We start from the raw sequence: 18,611 nt of genomic DNA, 5'->3' as shown, positions 1-18,611 counted from the left end.
AAGTAACTTTAATTTTGTTCTTGCTGTTGGTGTAGGATAAAGCCTGGAACCAAAACAATATGTGGGACCAGATTTGCAGCTGTTAAGCCGAAAAGATGTAGCTGAAGACAGAAGAATATCCTTGTCCTGGGAATATTGTGCACCAAATTGGGGGAAAAAGCAAGTAGAGTTAGTTATCATTTTTCACACACTGACTGTTTGAATTCCTCTTTAGCTTTAAGCCTCTGTGAAGAAGGAGACTACACCAATAGCTTATTATAAAAGTATCCTAATTCAAGATTCAGGTTAAAGTAGATTAATCAAACAAACGACTAAAACCAAAAGGCAGAATGAAAAATTGATTCTGGAATTATGACTGCCGCATTAGCTGCTATTTTGCACAGTGATATCAAGATAAGTCATACATAATTTCACCAGTGTTACAGGACAGTCCGAATGTTTAGGCTCTTTGATTCCTGAAGGTGAAATACAGCTGAATTAAGTACCACCTATAATCTCATTGGAAAGCATTCAGAGGATGAACCAAATTGGTATTTCCATAAAGCAAACTGGAAATTAACTGTTTTGTAGTTTAGGGAAAAGTACAACTGTGAGAAAATAATAAATCCTACTTTAGGATGAAAGCAGAATTGAGGAAGAAATTTATAAAATCAGGTAGGCCGTTTAGTACAGACACTTGTTTATGAATAAACAAAACATACTTCAACTTTTGGCTGGTTTACAGAATCCTCAAAAGTTTTGGACACCGATCAAAGTTTTGATGTGTTGCTAATGGCTGCCTGGATTTTTTCCCCCTGTCCTCTGCATAATACGGAAAATAAGAATGTTTTCAAACAGACTTTAGTTGGAAAACATATAGAAAGTTGCAGGTCCTGCGCTCATAGTGCCATCAGAAGCTGAACTCAGTTTGTGATACGGAAGCACCAGCGACGTAAGCTGTGTCCTCCGACAGAATCGCGCTGCTGTCTAAGGTGCTGAAATTGGAGGGCTGCAAAGAGGTTCTGTGGATCCCCTACCCCCCAGGAGGTTCAGTTTCCCTGTTACACAGGTAAAAAGTAAAACCATAGTGAGTCAGGTGTGGAAAGCCTATAGTTCACTCTGATATGTTTCAACAAGGGCAAGCTAGATTAGACTGGTAATTAGTCGTGGCCGTTAGGCTCCCGGTTGTGTTTGTACCAATATAGAGGCATGACTTCTGGAGAGGCTGCATCTGTATCTCATGGCATAATTGTTTGATCATAGTTTACTGCATGCGAGAAACTCTGTGGACTACTCTGGTGTATTTTGAGGTAAAAAATGTATGCAGGCTGCACTACAAAGCTTCCTGGACAACATTTGTTTCTGTGAGCTGTGTTTTATCTAATGTTCTTGTGAAAGTTTTATCTTTTAAGTATGGGCTCATGTAGCGGGATGGCCACTCTGAGTCATTGGTCTTTACTACTGCGTGCCCAATATGAAATCTAAAAAGGTAACGCTCTGGAAAATGAGAACACAATCTCTGAGAAAATTATGATGTTTTACCATTTTTATACATGGATAGAAGCTAGAATTTGCAGGGCATACTTAGTCATAAAAAGCTGTCCGAGAGAACAGATTTGGATGAATTTAAAGAGGATACTTTTTGCTTGCTTCCATAAGCAAGAAAGTTTAAGTTGTTTATCTTGAAGAGGTGAAAGTAAAGGTTCTTCTTGATTGTAAGTGTTGAAATGATGTGTACTGCAGTTTAGCCATTGATAGAAATAATTCAATCCTGTCTCAGAATAGTTAGCTGTGCCAAAGGATTTTCCTTGAAACTCATTTCAATTCCAAGACACACTCGCATCAGGATTTGCTAACTGCACAAGAGAAGAGTGAAAAAAAACCTGTTATGAAAAAGAATGAACTGATTGGTCTCTGCAAACTCCAAGCCTTGGAGATAGTGTTAGGAGGTGTCATGATGACGGGAAGGGTTCAGAGCCAATCAAACTGGGTGTGAAAAATCTTTGCAGAGCTGCTACTTTAAATGGCAGGGTTGGCTTAAAAAAATCAAGTATTTTTATCCTGGAATAAAACATCCCAGGTTAGGGGACAATACGTATAAAGTACACGTTTGCCTTATCTGATATCTCTCAGGTGGAGATCCCATGTTCTTGATAAAGAATTCATAAGGAACACTCACACACTGCACAGCTGATGGTGATTTCTATACAATAAGTACTGTGATTTTGCAATACATTAACATATTATAGAACTATAAATGTAATCAGTAAATTTATTATGCATATTTAATCACTTTACCTTCTTACCAGTTTTGTCGCTTCACATTTGCATTTTAGCATCTATTTATTTTTTCTTTTTGGTTTCGTATTCATGAAACTCTCATTAGTTTAAAAGTTCTTCTCTCTCTGTTCTTCCTTTTGTTTGCCTCTCTCCTAAAACAAATCTTCAAGTGAAAATCCCTTGGAGTTTTACCTAGCCTGACTGCTAGGAAATGGAAGAGCAGAGGATACTTTAAAAAAAAACAAAAAAGCAAAAACCTATTTCCTTGTCAGAATATACTGAGAAGTTTTCAATATCAAAGAATCTTGAAAGAGAAAATCTTTTAATGAAAAAAGCACCAAAAATGCAGCAACAAAGCAAAAATTTTGGAAGACAGTAAACTAGCCATTCCATTGCAGATGTTACACTTCTGCTCAGTCACCACAAGAGGGACATAGAAGGAAAGCTAACATAGCGTTGGAAAAGATTCATAGCAACATATATTTCCTTTTGTTTGGAAAGGTCTTCTGGGATCATAACATTTTGATAGCTTCCTTCATCCCAAATAATCTCTAGAAAGCTTCCTGGACTTTAGAAAATGTGATAATAAGTATTAATAGCTAAAATGGATCTTTTCCCAGAACTTCATAATCTTTTCTGACCTTTTTCCTGCTGGAATGTCTGTAGTAGTGTTGGGATAGGGAGTGTTTGGGCTGCCTGTATTTTTGTTCCATCTCTAGCTATTGGACCAACAAATATTGGAGCATTTAATAGGCACTGGACAAGAAGATTGTGGAGCTATTTTTGTTTACTTGTATTTGATTTTCATGAACTAATGGCTGACGATGCAAATATAATGACAGAACTCATATAAATGCCTTCATGAAATAAGAGGACCATAAAAAAACCCTAAGTAGATGTTGAAAGGTTTATTGGACTCTTGTGGAATTAGAAAGCACAATCCTAATATGCACTAGATCGAAGGTAACGCAGCATGCACATTTAAGCACATGCAGTCTATGAATCCCTAACGTCGGTAAAGCTTTACTTCCAGCCATGATAAAACAAAGGCATCACTAGTTGGGCGTTCTGCTTTGTTTGAGCCAATGATATATTAAGAAGAGTTCTGGGAGAAAGGGTTGCTTTGAGTAAGGTGGAACTAAAGTGTTTTTTTTAATTATAATTAAAATTAATCAGTCCTTAATGCTTACATTTCTATAAGTGTTTTAGCATATCATTAAAAGGTATCTATCAAGTGCCATTGGATTGGATGGTATTTTTAGAAAGCCCTTTAATGCATGGAATGCTTTCATGAACTAAAAACACATCAGAGAAATATTATTGTGCAAATGTAAAAATTCCTCTAAAGTGTCAGAAATTTGGATGCAACAGTAAATGCAACTCTGCTTTGATTTCCGAAGTACCAGTAACGCAGCACGGAAAATTCACAGAGATAGGCCATCACTCACTATTAGGGGAATTTCAACTCTGTAATCCTTCAGCAAATTGTGTAATATTTCTGTCTTTCAACTGATTTACCTGCAGGTTCAATTGCAGTGTGGCTGTAAAAAGTGTCCCTGAAGCCAGTCATGGATAAGTGTCTTAAAACAATGAAGGAGAAGGAAGAGAAGATCTTGAAATTTCTTCAGTGATCTTGACTGGTTCTGCTTAAAATACCTGAATGTGAAGGTACTCAGATATTAAGGTGATGGATGCCATAAAAAGATATAATTGTAGCAGTACATGAAAGCCACTGAATGAAACTAGTCGTAAACTCAGTGCTACAAACCAATTTTCTTTTACTGTCTAAGCTAAGGGGATACTAAAAAGTAATAAACTGTGAAAAGGTAATTTCGTAGTAAAATATGAATTAAAAATATTTTGTTTCAGTATAGAATTTGAAATCTTTCCCTGCCCCCCTGAATATACTTAAATCCTTCAGGGCTCTCACTCCTTGAAATTAGCTGAATGAGTATGAATGTCAAAAGACTGTGTTCATCCTAAACAATGCCACGTTATCACAGAATCTGAATTCAAAGAACTAATGCAGGGGAAAAAAACTTCTTAAGAACAGAACTTCTGGCTTTGTGCACAGTTTTTGGTAGCAAAAATACTAGTTGAAGTGAGCTACTTCTCTATAACTGGCCATAAAATTCAGATTGCTAGCAAAAAGGCATCGTTTTTTAAATCCAAGAAAAAATTGCTAGAATTGATAGATACATTCAAGAGGATACTTGAGAGTAACTGTTGCCTATTAAGACTTTTTTTTTTGTAGGAGTTTAGGAAGGAGCAGACTTGTTAAAAATATTCTGTTTCTAAAGGGGCATCAACAGTTCTTTAAAAGGGATTTCTTCAAAACAGCTGTTGTTTTATCTCAGCTTTAAAACAAATTTTGAAGCTCTTGATTGACTACAAAGACTGTACATCTTTCTTTGTTTTAATTTCTGGCACTTATCCTAGGCAGATGGAGAAGCAGTGAGGTTATTTTGGTGTAATGTAAAATCCAGTACTTCACAAATGGTTTTGATGTGTGTTTAATTTTGTGGACTGGTGTGTCTCCCTCTGTTTTAGTGGGGAAAATGCAAGAGTGGTGAATTTTTAGGTTATCCCTGGTGTCTCATTTAAGTTTATAAATACTTTGAATTTTAGCAACATGATTTCCAATGCGGTAACAACTTTCTTCCTTCTCAAAGCTCTACCGCCTTACAGACATGTCTTTAACTTTGGGGAATGTAACTTGCACAGGGTCAAATATGCGGCTATTTTTTGTAAACAGTATCTTAAGAGAACAAGTTTTTTGAAAAACAGGGGTTTTTTTTTGAGACCCACCCTGTCTTTTTCTTTGCTGGTTGTTTAAGTGAATAACATGGTTCCATTCTCAACATATGTTCCAAATGAATCTTTCCTCCTGCTGTGGGAAAAGTCTGTTAAGTTGGCACTTGTCTTAAAAATGAAATAATGTAAGCAATGCAATTATTAGCTGTGTTGCCTTCTGGGTTTTGCTGGTAGGTGTGTAAAATTTTCTGAAGGTTATACATGCGTTAAACCATATAATGTGGCTATATGATTTGGTTGTTCAGATTCCTGTTGGACTAGACACATGCACCCAAGATGGTCCTTGTCCTGAAATACCAGTCATTTCGTTTTCCAGTCACCAGCTCACAAGAATTATGGTCTCTGGCTTTTTCACAGATATGTCAGTTCCTTCTGATGTGAAATACAGAATCTATCAACATGTCTATCCATTGTATATATTAAAGGTTCAGAAAACACTAAATGTAAGATCTTCCATACTATAGTAACTGCTACAGGTAGGACTAGTAATATTAGCAATTTTTTTCCCTCTGTCTCTTGCCTGAGAAAATGCAGATCTAGAATTGAGGGAGAGCATATGTATTAGGTGTCGCAGTAGCTTTGCCAGGATGGAAGCGCTCCCATTAGAAACCCTGTATTTCTGATGTCTTGGGATGAGTGCAGGGCAAGAAGAGGTTGGGTGCCTAAACCAGACTGGTTTCAGGATGGAGAGGTTTACTTGAAGTGGAAAGAATGTTTTCCTTGCAGAATGTTGTGGATTTGAGGAGGAACCAAGCCAGTATTGAGCTCAGGTCATGAATGGTTACAGTGTAGCTGTGTAATGCCTTCCCAGAAGTCATGAGTTCTTTGGGAATGTACCCAGGCCACGGGTGGAATTTCATCAAACAGAGCATATGAAAAGATCAAGAGGACAGTGGGGTCCCAGGTTTTAACAGATTTTGAGATTCACAGTGTGTCAGCAGCTGCTACAGGCGCTATAATGGAAGTATAGTCTGCTTTAATCCCTGCAAGGCCCATGACAAACCTATGAACCCGTCATGAAGTCCGGACGCTGTGCAACTAGGGCTGTTTGTACTAAAAAGTGAATTGCTGGGCTTGATTTATGGTCAAAAAAAAAGTTTTCAAACTGCTTCTAAGTCCTGGTCCAGAAATCCCTGAGCCTTATGTCAAATGGAAGAAGCCAGAACACAGAATCCATTTATGCAGTTGTTAGCAAACATTATTAAGAAAATGAAATGTTGTTGAACTAGATCCTATGGCCTTGATTTCAGCTATAGTTTGAAGGCAGTGCAAAGGTGTCATGGGAAGCTTTCGGGTAAGTAAGTGGTGTGCCAGGTTCAGGCAGGATATTAACATTAGTCCACCTTCCTGGCAGCAGACTAGTGTATGACTCTGGTGGAAGAGATGATTGCAAAAGGGATCTGAAGGAGGTCTGCAGAGCAATAATTCTAAATAGCACTTTAGTAGTGATGTCATTTAAACAAAAAGAGCAATATTAAATATTGAGCAATGAACTCCATTGGATCAAGAGCAACACAAGGCCACTAGCCAAGATGCAGAAGACCTTCTACAGCAGAAGTTGCACAGAGTAGTAAACAGCCTGAGGAAAGTTCAAAGCATATGAGGTCAAGGATGAAAAACCATATTAGAACAATCCTGAGGAGTGGCAGGGGAAATAACCCAATATTTTCTACGAGTTTGAGGGGTTATTAGAAAGTGGAGGGGAGGAAGATTATAATTCCGGTCAAATAATGCATTCACGTATGATCAGTCCATGTGTCTTGAAGTCAGAAGCCAAATCTTGGGCTAGCTGGAACGCTGGAACAACATGGATGGTTGCTGTGATCTCAGATTGATACTAAACTATTCACTTGGGGCTTAAATCAAATCCAGTTGATAAACCTGCATCCACCCCCTCAGTACTGTGGAAGCAGAAATGCCGAAGCAAGACATGGGGTATTATCCTTGTGGATTTGATAACCTGAGGTTCATCAGGTTACATCAAAAATATCATTTAAAAACTGTATTATTGTAGGTCTTTTTCATTATAGTATGACCCAGTCATGGAGCTACAAGTGGTCTGAATTGATGGATCACTCTCAGGCTGGGGTCTGGAGATTAACTCTTTACTAGTGAGTACATATTGTTTTAAACAAATTCTTACTGAATTCAGCTATGAATAGCTGATAGCCTGGTCAGCTTTGCAGGAGGCTGCACATGCCTCACTCCTTTTTCCTTTTTATACCATTCTTTCCATGTTCCACTAGAGGCCACCACAAACCTCATCTTAAAAAAAAAAAAAAAAGGAAAAAAAGAAAAGAAAAAAAGAGGGGGCACCTGCAGTACTAAATGGCCAAAGCTCCTGTTTCATAGGGAGATTTAGAAATGGAATTTGGATCTCCCTAGAACAACGTTTCTTCCCACTATGTGAGGAGTAACTCCCAGATGTGACTTGAAGCCAGCAAATGATCTCAGGCAGTGAGATCAGATTTTGCTGAGTATACAGGGTTAGACATGTTCATTACTCTTTCCAGAAGATCTCCTATCCAAGCCATGCATTGATATTTGATTTCCTTGGGAAATGTAGGCCTTCTCTGTAACCTTTACTGCATTTGTATATAGAGACCCTCACAGTTTCAACATTGTCTCCTGCCTTGCCAGTAGAAAGTTGCTTCTGTGGTTGCTATTTATTCACCTGAGGCGTGGGGTTCCTGGAATTGTGTACACTTTCCTGGAAGAAGTGTTGAAGGGTGTAATGGCTTGTGCAGAGAGCATTCAAAGACTGAAAAGATGTCAAGGAGAGGCAAGGCAGCTGGAGTTTAGGGAGAGCTCTCAGATTCCACTCTCATGATAGGTATTTCTCTGGCCGTTATTGTCTCAGGAACTCAATGTCGCTTACACCCAAAGTGTTTTGGCTTGAGTAAAGGTTAATGGAAGAAACTGACTGCTGTGCTAGCCAAAAGCAATTGGCCTTTGTTGAAGGAAGTGTTGCAAAAATACAGAGGACCAAACTTCTGGTTTCCATGTGGAATTAAAATTAGAGTAATTCTGTGACCGTGGCAACTGGTCAGAATATGTGTCCTTATGATCTTTGGATGGGAAGAGCAGTTTAAATTAAATAAGGACTTATTCTGCATCTTTACCTAGTCCATGACACTGAAAAATATTGTGAAAAAGATTAGTTTTGCTTTTGTGGCTGTTTCTTCAGCTTTGGGTGGGGCCAGGAAAAGGAACTGCCAGAACTCTCCAGAGCCAGTTCATTCCTCTGAGATTTCTGGTCTGATATTTTCTTGAAAACTCAAGAGGTTTGGATCAACCTCCAGACTCCATCTTTCTGGAGAACTTCCCACCACTTGTGAGCCTATGTACATGCATGCCATTTTTCCATTTCTCTGGGGGGGAGGTGGGGGGAGAACCATAGTCTGGATGATGTTGAATTTTCCTCTGAGTGTATAAATGATGTACAAAGAAGCACAGATTTCAAATAAAGACATAATCTGTAATGTCTCAAAGGTTATGAAAATAGAATGTCCATGTGAAGAGATGCATGATAAGGTAAACTGACAGTATATTGTGCTGGGAAAAGCATGCATTTAGTAGCCAGTAGCTTCTTTGTTTCCACAGTCAGTGAAACAAGCAGTTGGTGGAACAAACCGTTTCACAAATGAAACTGCTTTAATATTAACTGGCCTTTTGAATTGATTCTTTTGACTTCTACCTGTTAATAACTTTCTTTTGTTCTGGGCCAGGTAGAACAGGCATTCCCTTCAGCACAGAGAAAGTTGCAACTCGGAAAACATTTCTGAGTATTCCCTGTCTGCTTTGAGGCCTGAGTGGGGGCCTTTTGCATGAGAACAGCTGAGTATTTAATGTTGTTATCTAACCAAATGTGAATGAGTGCTCAGCTGCCTCGGTCTGTGCTCTCATTTTCTTTTTGAAACCTCATCTTTATATCAGATGAGATCTCTCTTTTGAGAGAGACAAGGTGCTCCTGCTTCTGAGGACGATAACTGTCCTTCCCCACCTCCAGAGCGTGGGCCTGTGAACATTTTTGTCTGTTCATTCCTGTGACAGCTGTAATTATCTTTGACAGAATGCCTGTGGAACGCCTCAGGCAACTATAGGAAGAGGGACAGCAGTGTGGAGGATATACTGTGATACAATGGGGTCTGTCTTGAAGACATTGGGTTTATCTTTCTCTGCTCATCCTTGAGTGGACACTCTTTTGTGGTCAAGATTTTGGGGACAAGCAATAAAGGCATAAAAAAGAGTTTCCAGGAAGAAGACTCATTCTTGTTTGCTCAAAATCTAACAAAAATCACTAATGAGTTGAAGTGGGGTATGAGCTTAAAATTTTGAGAGACAATGTTCTGCTCTACTACCATCATGAGATGAAGAATGTTTTTGTGGACTATTAAGGCTCTGCTAAAATAATAAACCTTTTTTTTCATATTCAACATTCTCATTTTACATATGGATAATAAGACAACTTTAGAGTACAGCCTTGACAACCTATCAGTGCTTCATGTATGCCTCCGTTCTGTGTGCCCTCCATGAATCTCCCAGTCACCTAGATTTCATGGCAACTAAAGAAAGCACCTACACCAGAAGAATTTTCATCGTAATTCGTAAAGGCTTTTTTTCCCCACTTCCCTTGCATGAGAAGAAGTTGTATTTCTGCATGCAAGAATTAAACTACTCATATTAAAACTGGATTTAAGTCTGTGGTCTCTTCCTCAAGCATGGAGTATCGCATCTAGTGATCAGCTTCTTTTCCCCCCTTTTCCTCTCCCATCCAGGGTTTTGAAGAATTGAATTTGGAGAAAGCAATGGTTAGACTTCTGACCCAGCTCTTTCAGCATCCCCTCAGCCAGCGATGATGTGAAGGAGATTAAGTTAATTCAGTATGTTCTCTCCTTTCTTCTTTGTACACAATAATTCTCATTTTCAGCACTGAAAAAGTTTACATCTCTTGCAACAGCTGACTGCAGTTCATATTTTTACGGAGTACCACAACAATGGTCTGTTGATCACCGGTGTCCTGAAAAGACCTGATTGCTTGGTGCTGGTTTTGCTTATTTCCAGCTGTTAAATCACGGTAGATATCTTCCTTCTGTTTTATGGTGGGGTTATTTTAAATGTAAGCAGTAGAGCTAATTGATATGGAGAGGTTATGTGAAAATGAGCAAATGGGAAGAAAAAATGGCTCCTGTTACAGTCAGTGAGAAGGGAAGTGTCAAGAGAACTATCGTTAATCTTGAATCAACACTTATTAAAAAGCTACAGCTTTTTGCTGCATGTGTCCAGGAGGCCTGAGCTGTTTTGCTTAATATAACTTCTGGCATGGAAAATTTCTTGATGTTCCCTTGAGATGTCCACAGAAAGGATAGCTTTGTGGTCTGTGTGAACATAGTTAATAGAACTACTGGTCCAACATGTTGGAAAAGGTAACTTACCACTTTGTACTTCTGAGGCAGAATAAACTGTGAAATTCAGATTTTCTCTGTGGGTCTTTGGGATCTGACCATAGAAAGTACAGTGCTGTCTCTTGTGAATGGATGCTAACCATTCCTTGGCTGTCTCCATAAAAAGAGAGAGGTTTTCTCTGGAGTCCCAAGCCAAAATGTTTCCTTCTTTCTGCTGTTCTGCACTCTGTTATAGATTTGGCAGTGCTCTCTGTCCCAAAGGTGTCTATGTTCTGGTGGTATTAGGTATGAATAGATTGTCAAGTTCTTCGGGATCTTCCTTGCTGAAAGGCACTATGGAAACTTGATCTTTTTTTGAAGTTGCATGGCAAAGGACTAATGGCATGTGCCAGCTTGTGGCTGGAAGGCAGTAATTTGAGGACAGCAAATACTGGTCTGTGTAATACTTGTATATATGATGCAGAAATAGTATAATTTATACACAGTATGTGCATTTTTGTATAGCTACTGAACGAATCATGTGTAGACAGTTCCAGCAACATATCAGTAGATTTCCAGTGACCCTCAAGTTCAGTGTCCTGCCTATGAAGGGGTCGATACCAGATGTTTCTCTTGAGTTAATAAGTTTTGGTAAATGATCAAAAGCAAGTCAGTGCTCCCTGAGAGAGGTCCCTAGACCATTAAAAAGTGTATGTGCTGTCTGCCCACCTACATGCGTGATCTCAGAGCCCTGAGCACTTCCAGTCCCTTCTGTAATGAGACAATTCCTGTTTACACTATTGCTGAAGACCCCTAGATTACATAATAGGAAGGTTTGACCACAGGGATGGATCGTATACATCATTTAGGGGAAAAAGAAAAGCCAGTCTGCTTAGAACAGCTTTTGTTTTTAAGCTTTGCCATCCCTGAGAGTTTTGGGAAGTGACTTAGTACATACTGAGCAACGAGTGAAAGCAATCAGTAAAACTGTGTTATTGTCATTATGACTCTGGGAGGTGTCTTTTAGTAGGAAAACCCAAAAAGGAGACCACGGCCAAAGCAGTTTTACTGAAAGAACTGCATACTCCAAGCATTAATGATACTCCCAACAATAATTCCCAGCGAGACATGATGGCTTAACCATAGCATCAGTTTGCATCTCTCTTGGTCAAAACAGCCTTCAGTCTTCTTTTTTTCCAGTACTATTCAGTTAATTATTCCCAGTTCCCTCAATGAGTCTGAGCTCCCGCTGGCTCCTGGAGCAATAGTAGCTCATTGTTGCAAATGAGTTTAATCCAGTGTTAGAAGTCTTTATTGTCCCTAATAGAAAATGGCATGAATAGTAAAGGAAAAAATGTAAGATGTTTCCTGTAAGGCCTTTAACAACCCTCTTGGGCGTATGATTACAACATATGCTGGGGAATAGTTTTGAGCAGGGTGGCGGTGGGGAGTAGGAGCTCTGGCAGTATTTTACACCCCCATCTGTAAGCCTCATTACAGTGAGAGGAAGGGAAGGATAGGAGACAGCTCTTCTTGATCTGAGCATGCCACTGCTTTTCCACCCCTTGGGCTTCTGATTTCTCATAATTTGTCTTTGGCAGCTTAAATGAGAGGCAAAGCAAAACTGAATGAGGGCTGATACGAAATTTTTAGGCTTATAAAATCCCTTTGATTGGCCTCCTGCCCTCCATTTTGCAAAGAGTTTTTCAGTTTAGTTTAGCTTAATGTCTTAGTTTTCTTCAGACAGGATTATGTTGACACCATGTCTGAGGCATTTTGGAAAGTGTAGGATTATCAGCGTGAGACCCAGAAGTGCAAAGCATTTGACAGTACTGTGATCTTTCCAGAGACAAAAAAAAAAATTAGAGTATCAAAATCCATCTAGCCATTGGGAAGTACTAGAATGTATTTTAAATAAAGGACAATGTCCAGGATGATCTTTTCCTTTATCTTCAGATACATCACATTTTCTTTCTGGGCAGAGAGAAACTCTGGAGAATAACCAGGGAGGAAAACCTCTCTTTGCTTCCTTATGTGCTGCAAGGAGTGTGCTGAATCTGGCACAGCTGAGAAAGGTTCCATGTTAAATATGTCAGCCCTGAGTACACTAATAGTCCTTAGTTGTTCTGATCAGCCTCACCTGGGCCCTCTACTCCACATCCTCTGCCTTGTAGTTTGGGGCTACAGTTGAACTCAGGCCTAGGCCTTTAGCCTTGGCCTGAGTTACTTGTCGTGTACCTGTATACATTTCTATCTCTGGCCTCGTTTCCTGGATAGGCTTTGGACTTATAGCATAGGCTTGTCCTCCTGTCATGGAGCAGTGCTACTCTTGCTGTTCCATGGCAAAATGCAGGAGTTAGAATGTAGGTCTTTTGTGCATTCAGAAGTGTTCTGGGTTTGAGTAGTGAGTCTAGGTTAGCCTCATTCATGCTTCCTGCTGCTCTCTCAGTCCTTGAAGTTCAGTATCGTGTCTGTGATGAAGCTGAACGGTGGTTTTGTTGCTGTTTGCTTATGCAGTTTTTATTTGTTGAAGGATATTTTTTCCTCTTGCAAAAGTATAATTTTTCTTGCTGATGCTCCTCAGAGTTTCTGTGCCTCATTCTCTCAGCTAATGAGGGCAGAATATGCCACTTCTGGAAAGGTCAGCAAATTACAAGGGTGATAAGGTTACCCTTACAATATGTAGTGTTACTTCCTTTGATGATGGATGTGTGTGTGCATTTATTTTTGGTATCTTTACGTGCCAATGTTTGTGACTGAAAATTTCTCTCGCCCCTCACCTTCAGAGAAGAAAGCTGGTTTAGTTATTACGGTGCTGGCATGAGCCTTGGGCATCCAGGTTCAATTCGCTTGCATATTGTAACCTAGTACAAGCTGCTCAACTTCTGAGTGATTCTGTTTCATGGCTGTAGAGCAGCATTCTTCCTCAGAAGAGTACGGTGGCAATAAAAAGTTGTCAGGTGATTCAGCTCTCTCATGGTTGCTACAAATTGGTTATCTTGTTGGAGGTCTCATAAGAGAGATGAAGAAACAAAAAAGCCTGTAGGACTGCAATTGCTTCCAGTTAATACTAGTAGCTTCCTAGGTCAGGTCCAGAGGCATAGTGAACCTGTCCTGATAGAGAATATGACGCGCTTGGAAACTTTCAGTCTAGCACCTTTCTCTTCTCCCCTACCCCAGCATTCACTGAATAAAAGAAGAAAAAAAAGAGACGGTTCTAATAGTATTGGACGAATAAGCAGGAAAATCGACACTTTTGGAACTCTGATTTTACTTTGAGGATGGTATTAGTTTCTGTGCTGTAAAGCAATAGCTTCCTGACAGGAGACTTCGTGTTACAATGTGCCAAGTGCTGTGACACTAGTTGTGGCCCAGCATTATGTGATTCTGCCTATTGCCACAGTGGGTTGTGTGACTACTTTTTTTTTTTTTTTAAACTCATGTAAATAGCTTTACTGATATTAGTCAAATTCCATTAACTGATAGAAAGCAACAAGAAAAATAGATAGAGTTAACAGTGCACAGTGAAACCATGGGGACTCACTATGTCTTGCAGGACTGATTCTCTGTCATTGCAATTTGCCATTGATTAAATGGAAGAAATATTAAAAGTGCATATAATAGGTCTTCAGTGACCTTGTGTCTTGTTTCTCTGAGGGAATTAAAGCTGGAGACATGAACCAGACTGTGGCAAGCTGTAACTCTTCAAACATGTAACAAAGTACAGCCTTTCTGGAATATTGCATCTTGCGATAAATGAGGCATACTGGGGAGGAGGGGTTGTTCTTACCTGTTAACTGATGGAGTTTGTATATAATACTTGTTTTGCTCTAGGTGCTTATGTCAAATAATGAATCTGCCTTCCATAAAGCGTCAGTGCTATTGTTTAAAAGCTATACCTAAACTTTGTTACCGCAGGACTGCAAATAGCTCTAAGTACAGATCATTTAGGAATCCTGTTTGTTGAGACTGTGTTTTAGCAACGGATGAAATAAGTATTTGTACATAATCAAGCTGTAAAATCACGATTTTCAAACTGTTATGAAAATAATAGGTTTTTTGTTTTGGCCAGAAGCACATACTAGAAAGGTAGGACAAAACTGGAGATTCTGTTGGCTGCTGAGCATCAAACTTCTCATTGACCAGTCCTTTTCACAAATGGTATCTTTGGAATTTGCAAGAGTTAGAATATAGCATTCAAAATAAGTAGAAGCTGAAAAAAGCTGAGCTGTAAAATTCTGATGTGTTAGGTTTCTTACTGATCAACTAGTTGCTAATGAGTGAAATACAAACGACTATTGCATAAATATGTCAGGTCAGTTTAACTTCAGTTGTTGTAATAGTACAGTTCAGTAGAATAGGTAATGTATCTTCTGTGTTGCTGATAGTTTATGTATGGTGACAATTAACTGATTATGATTTAGTTCAGACTTGGACTCTTATTCCTATTAAAACTGACAAATAGTTGATAATCTGTAATGACTGTGATGACTTTCCATCTCTACTTTTCTATATTGGAAGTATAAATCTTGGAAACTTGGAGGCTACATACATTACTAGACTTTTCTGCAAAAACATGGAGTTGAAATGCAAGCCTTCAGATACATGATTCTTCAAAGAAGGAGCTAATCTGTTCTCTATTTTCTTGGTGTGTAAGAAAAGCAACTTAAACTGTGTCCCTGGGAAACATTTCCTGACAGTAGGAATGTAAAGCATTGGAAGGTTGTCTGGGGGCCTATGGAGCCTCTGTCAGGGGAGATGTTTAAGAACAGGGTAGAGAAACCATTCTAAAGAATGGCATATGTACTATTGATCCTGTATTGGGAAGAAATGGAGAAGATGACTTTTGAAATCCCTTCCAGTCATCTTTTACGTTATTTGGTTTCTTATGGCCGTAAGTGTGTAAGAAACACTGCAAACCACTTACCTACACCCTCTGAAATAGTATGCTGTTTTCCACTTATTTTTAGAATTTGATCTTACAAGATTGAAAAATCACTTTTTCCTTCTAACTTTTGCCCTTTGCTTGGCAAACATTAATTAAAAACACAGAGATGGAAAATATTTAAACTTTAAACGAGGATGAGCTTTTCTTTTTGTTGTTTGTTTGTGTGCTAGTTTCCCTTGTGATGTCAACTCCAGTCAGGGAAAAAGGTGTAACTAACCTGGCACTGTACAGAGTTCAAAAATATTGTTACTTTGAAGCCTAAGTAAACACTAGCTCTCTTTTTTTTTTGGTATCAGTAATGCTTAAAAAATAGTATTAACAAATCTGGAAGATGTTTTCCACATCAGATAATAAAAAGTTCAGGGTATATCAACTTCTTTTTAATTTGTCCTTTTTAAACAGATGCTGGCCCCCAGAAATAGCCAAACTCTGACTGAACGCCTTCTGATCTGCTACTGTGTGTTTAAGCTGTGTTAGAGCAGTGATTTACAGGGATTTCTAGCCCTCAGACCTGAATATAGAAAGGTGTAGAATGATTCCAAGGAAAATAAGGGTAGGAATGACCTCACCCTGTGGAGACACCGTGTCTTGCTCAACTCCAGAAAGCTGTGTAGAATCTAACTGTGTTTTTCTATGTATAGTTATTTTGCTACCATCAGTGAGTAGAAGGGATTCCAGAAACTATTGTAGGCCAAAGAGAAATGGCCTTGGGTTTCTGGAAAAAGTGTGTGAAGACATATGATCACTGCCTTCATATGCAGAAGACCTATTTGTTCAAATACTTGTAATTGGTGTAATTCAGACTTAACATGCTTTGCTTCATTTCACTTAGATAAAGTGAGCAATAAGAAGCATTATTCTGCCACTGTGCTGTCCCATATAAATTCTTGCTGAGGGAAAGGAATGTTTTTCAGCAGCAGATAGTCCTGACTTGAGTGAGGCTTGAACTTGCAGCTTCTAAATACGTGTTCACAGATTTTCTCTTTTGCTGTAACAGATCAGCCAAAAGCAGAGTTACTTTTAAGTCACATATACTTCATGAGAGACAGTTCAATGAACTCTCCAGCCTCTGCTAATAGCTTCATTATTACTAATTCTTTTGGAGGGGAGAACAGAAAGGGTGATGTACTTGCAGATTGTCCACACTGGAGAAATTCTCTTTTCTCTTCCCTGTAAAGAGATCCAGCATTGCTGGTGGTAGCCCTGAATGTTTTAAATGCTTCCATGACTTGCAGCTTCAGAAGAGAGGCTACCTTTTTTCCTTTAGTCCTTTGCAATTACTCCAGAAGCTTGAGAATTTTCTTCTCTTTATGTCAATTATTCAGTTTTTTTTTAAGTGAGAGTAAAAACAAAGATGATAGATCTAACTTCTATATATTATTATTCTGCTAAGTTAATTTGAATGTTAAATAAGGGACATAATTGGGTGTTAGAATTTAACATTATAATATGACCTGCAATACTGGGCAGCTGAATGCGTTCAGATAAATGCTGAACTCCATGCAGAGAAATTAGGACGCCTCTTTATATTTTCCCACAGTTCTTCATAGATTCAAGTTCCTTGCTTCCTTGCTGTTTGGAGGTCACATTATTTTACAAGCCAGTTTCACGTGGTGTCACCAATGGTTGTTTCCAGTTAAACCAGTATCTCGTCTCAAAAACTTGGATTCCTTTGTTGACCTCTGAAAACTTATAAACACAGAAGTATCTAGTTAGCTACCACTGCTAAGCAAGTCCAGCAAATCAATCTACTTCCTGAGCTTTCTCTTACTTGAATTTTTTATTTATATATTTATTTATTTTTTAAAGTTCAGTGCTTCTCATCCTCTCTTTCTCACTGGGTTTGGCTATAAGGTATAGAGGCGCTTAAGTAGAACTGAGTGCAACATGGCTTTCAAGCACCATATCACAAGTGTTTGGGGTTTTGTTTGTTCCTTTTTTTTTGTTTTTATGTCTTGATACCATTTAGTAATATTTCACTTGGGTAGCAGAAAATACTATTACTCCTCTGGCATGTTTTATTTGCCTTATATTGAATGGTTTTGAATGTTTCTTTTTGTAGCCCCAGGATTTTGATAGTCTCATCAGTCTATATGGATATATATTTTTCCATACTAAGCAAATCTCATGTAAATTGTTACCAAGATGACCTCACAGTTGACCCTTGTACAGTCGTCATTCCACATGAGCGCAGCTCTTTCTTTCTGGAGTTTTATGGCTTCTCTCCACTTGAAGCAAATAGGGTTTTCCTGTACAGTTGGCAAGGGTCTTCCTTTAATGACCTATCAGACTTCTGCTGAAGCAATATGTTTTCCCCTTCTCCACCACCGTAGCCAGTGCTAATGAGCTCCCTTGCTGGCCGTGCAGCAGAAAGGTCCTGAACTAAGCGGTCTGCAAATTCCAAACACCTCTCTTGCTTTTGACAACAGCATCTTCAAACATAAGGTGGAGGGGCATCAGCTACCACTGTTAGACATGAAAGACAGTCTCTGTGGAATGGGTGAAAGTGCATCTTTTATTCATCCCCCATTCATTGCTATACAGTAAAAATTGTAAATAATATTTCCTAGAATATCACTAGGAGAAACGATAGTGTCATATCTTTAGTAATAGGTTGGCATGCTTTTGATTTGTCAGGAAAGACCCAGAAATGCTAAGAACTGGGAAATTCAGCTGTTCTGAGTTCCAGCTAAACCACTTATATTTACCACAAGTAACAAACTCGCAAAGCTGATTTTACCTTTGGGTTTGCAACCAGAAGTCACTCACTATGGGTGACATGAGATGACATGTGTCATCTCATGTGACAAGCAGAATCATATGAAGGCCACCTAGCTAACACAAGGCAATTAACTTTATTTTTAGTACAAACTTGCTTTGGTGCAAGAAAATGTAAAATCTGTCTGTTGCAGCATTCACATAATATAAAACTAATATGTTATGGCTTTCTCTGAGGAACGTGCTTGCATGCTCACCAGTGAGTACAAGACTGCACAGTTACCCTCAAAAACTGTGCATGGCCACAGGGATGGGAAGTCTTTTCCTGAACATGGGAGGTCTCTGAAGTCAAAATGAGAAAAAAAGTTCATGTAAATATCCAAGAATCCTGCTGCTATAACAGTTTAAAGACTGAGCTACTGTTTTCTGGGGCTTTCCTGTTTGTGGTGTCCCCAGCGATGTTGTATGATCCTTATGCTGGCACATTT

At 38.9% G+C, this 18,611-nt stretch overlaps 1 protein-coding gene across 8 annotated transcripts in view; it reads left to right on the top strand.

Annotated features, from left to right (window-relative positions):
- Window positions 1-18,611, top strand: part of COMP (cartilage oligomeric matrix protein) — a 37,430-nt gene that overhangs the window by 1,770 nt on the left and 17,049 nt on the right. For 2 of the 8 annotated variants that reach the window (XM_068920184.1, XM_068920182.1), the window contains exons 2-3: window positions 36-159; window positions 3,784-3,927. The gene's annotated coding sequence lies outside the window, so the exon portion shown is untranslated. Of the gene's footprint in view, window positions 1-35; window positions 1,049-3,783; window positions 3,944-18,611 lie in introns of all 8 variants that reach the window. The other 6 variants (XM_068920178.1, XM_068920177.1, XM_068920181.1 and 3 more) reach the window with 4 other exon arrangements.

The sequence above is a fragment of the Struthio camelus genome, chromosome 26, assembly GCF_040807025.1.
Source record: "Struthio camelus isolate bStrCam1 chromosome 26, bStrCam1.hap1, whole genome shotgun sequence".
NCBI lineage: Eukaryota > Metazoa > Chordata > Aves > Struthioniformes > Struthionidae > Struthio > Struthio camelus.
This window is presented reverse-complemented; position numbering and strand designations above follow the sequence as displayed.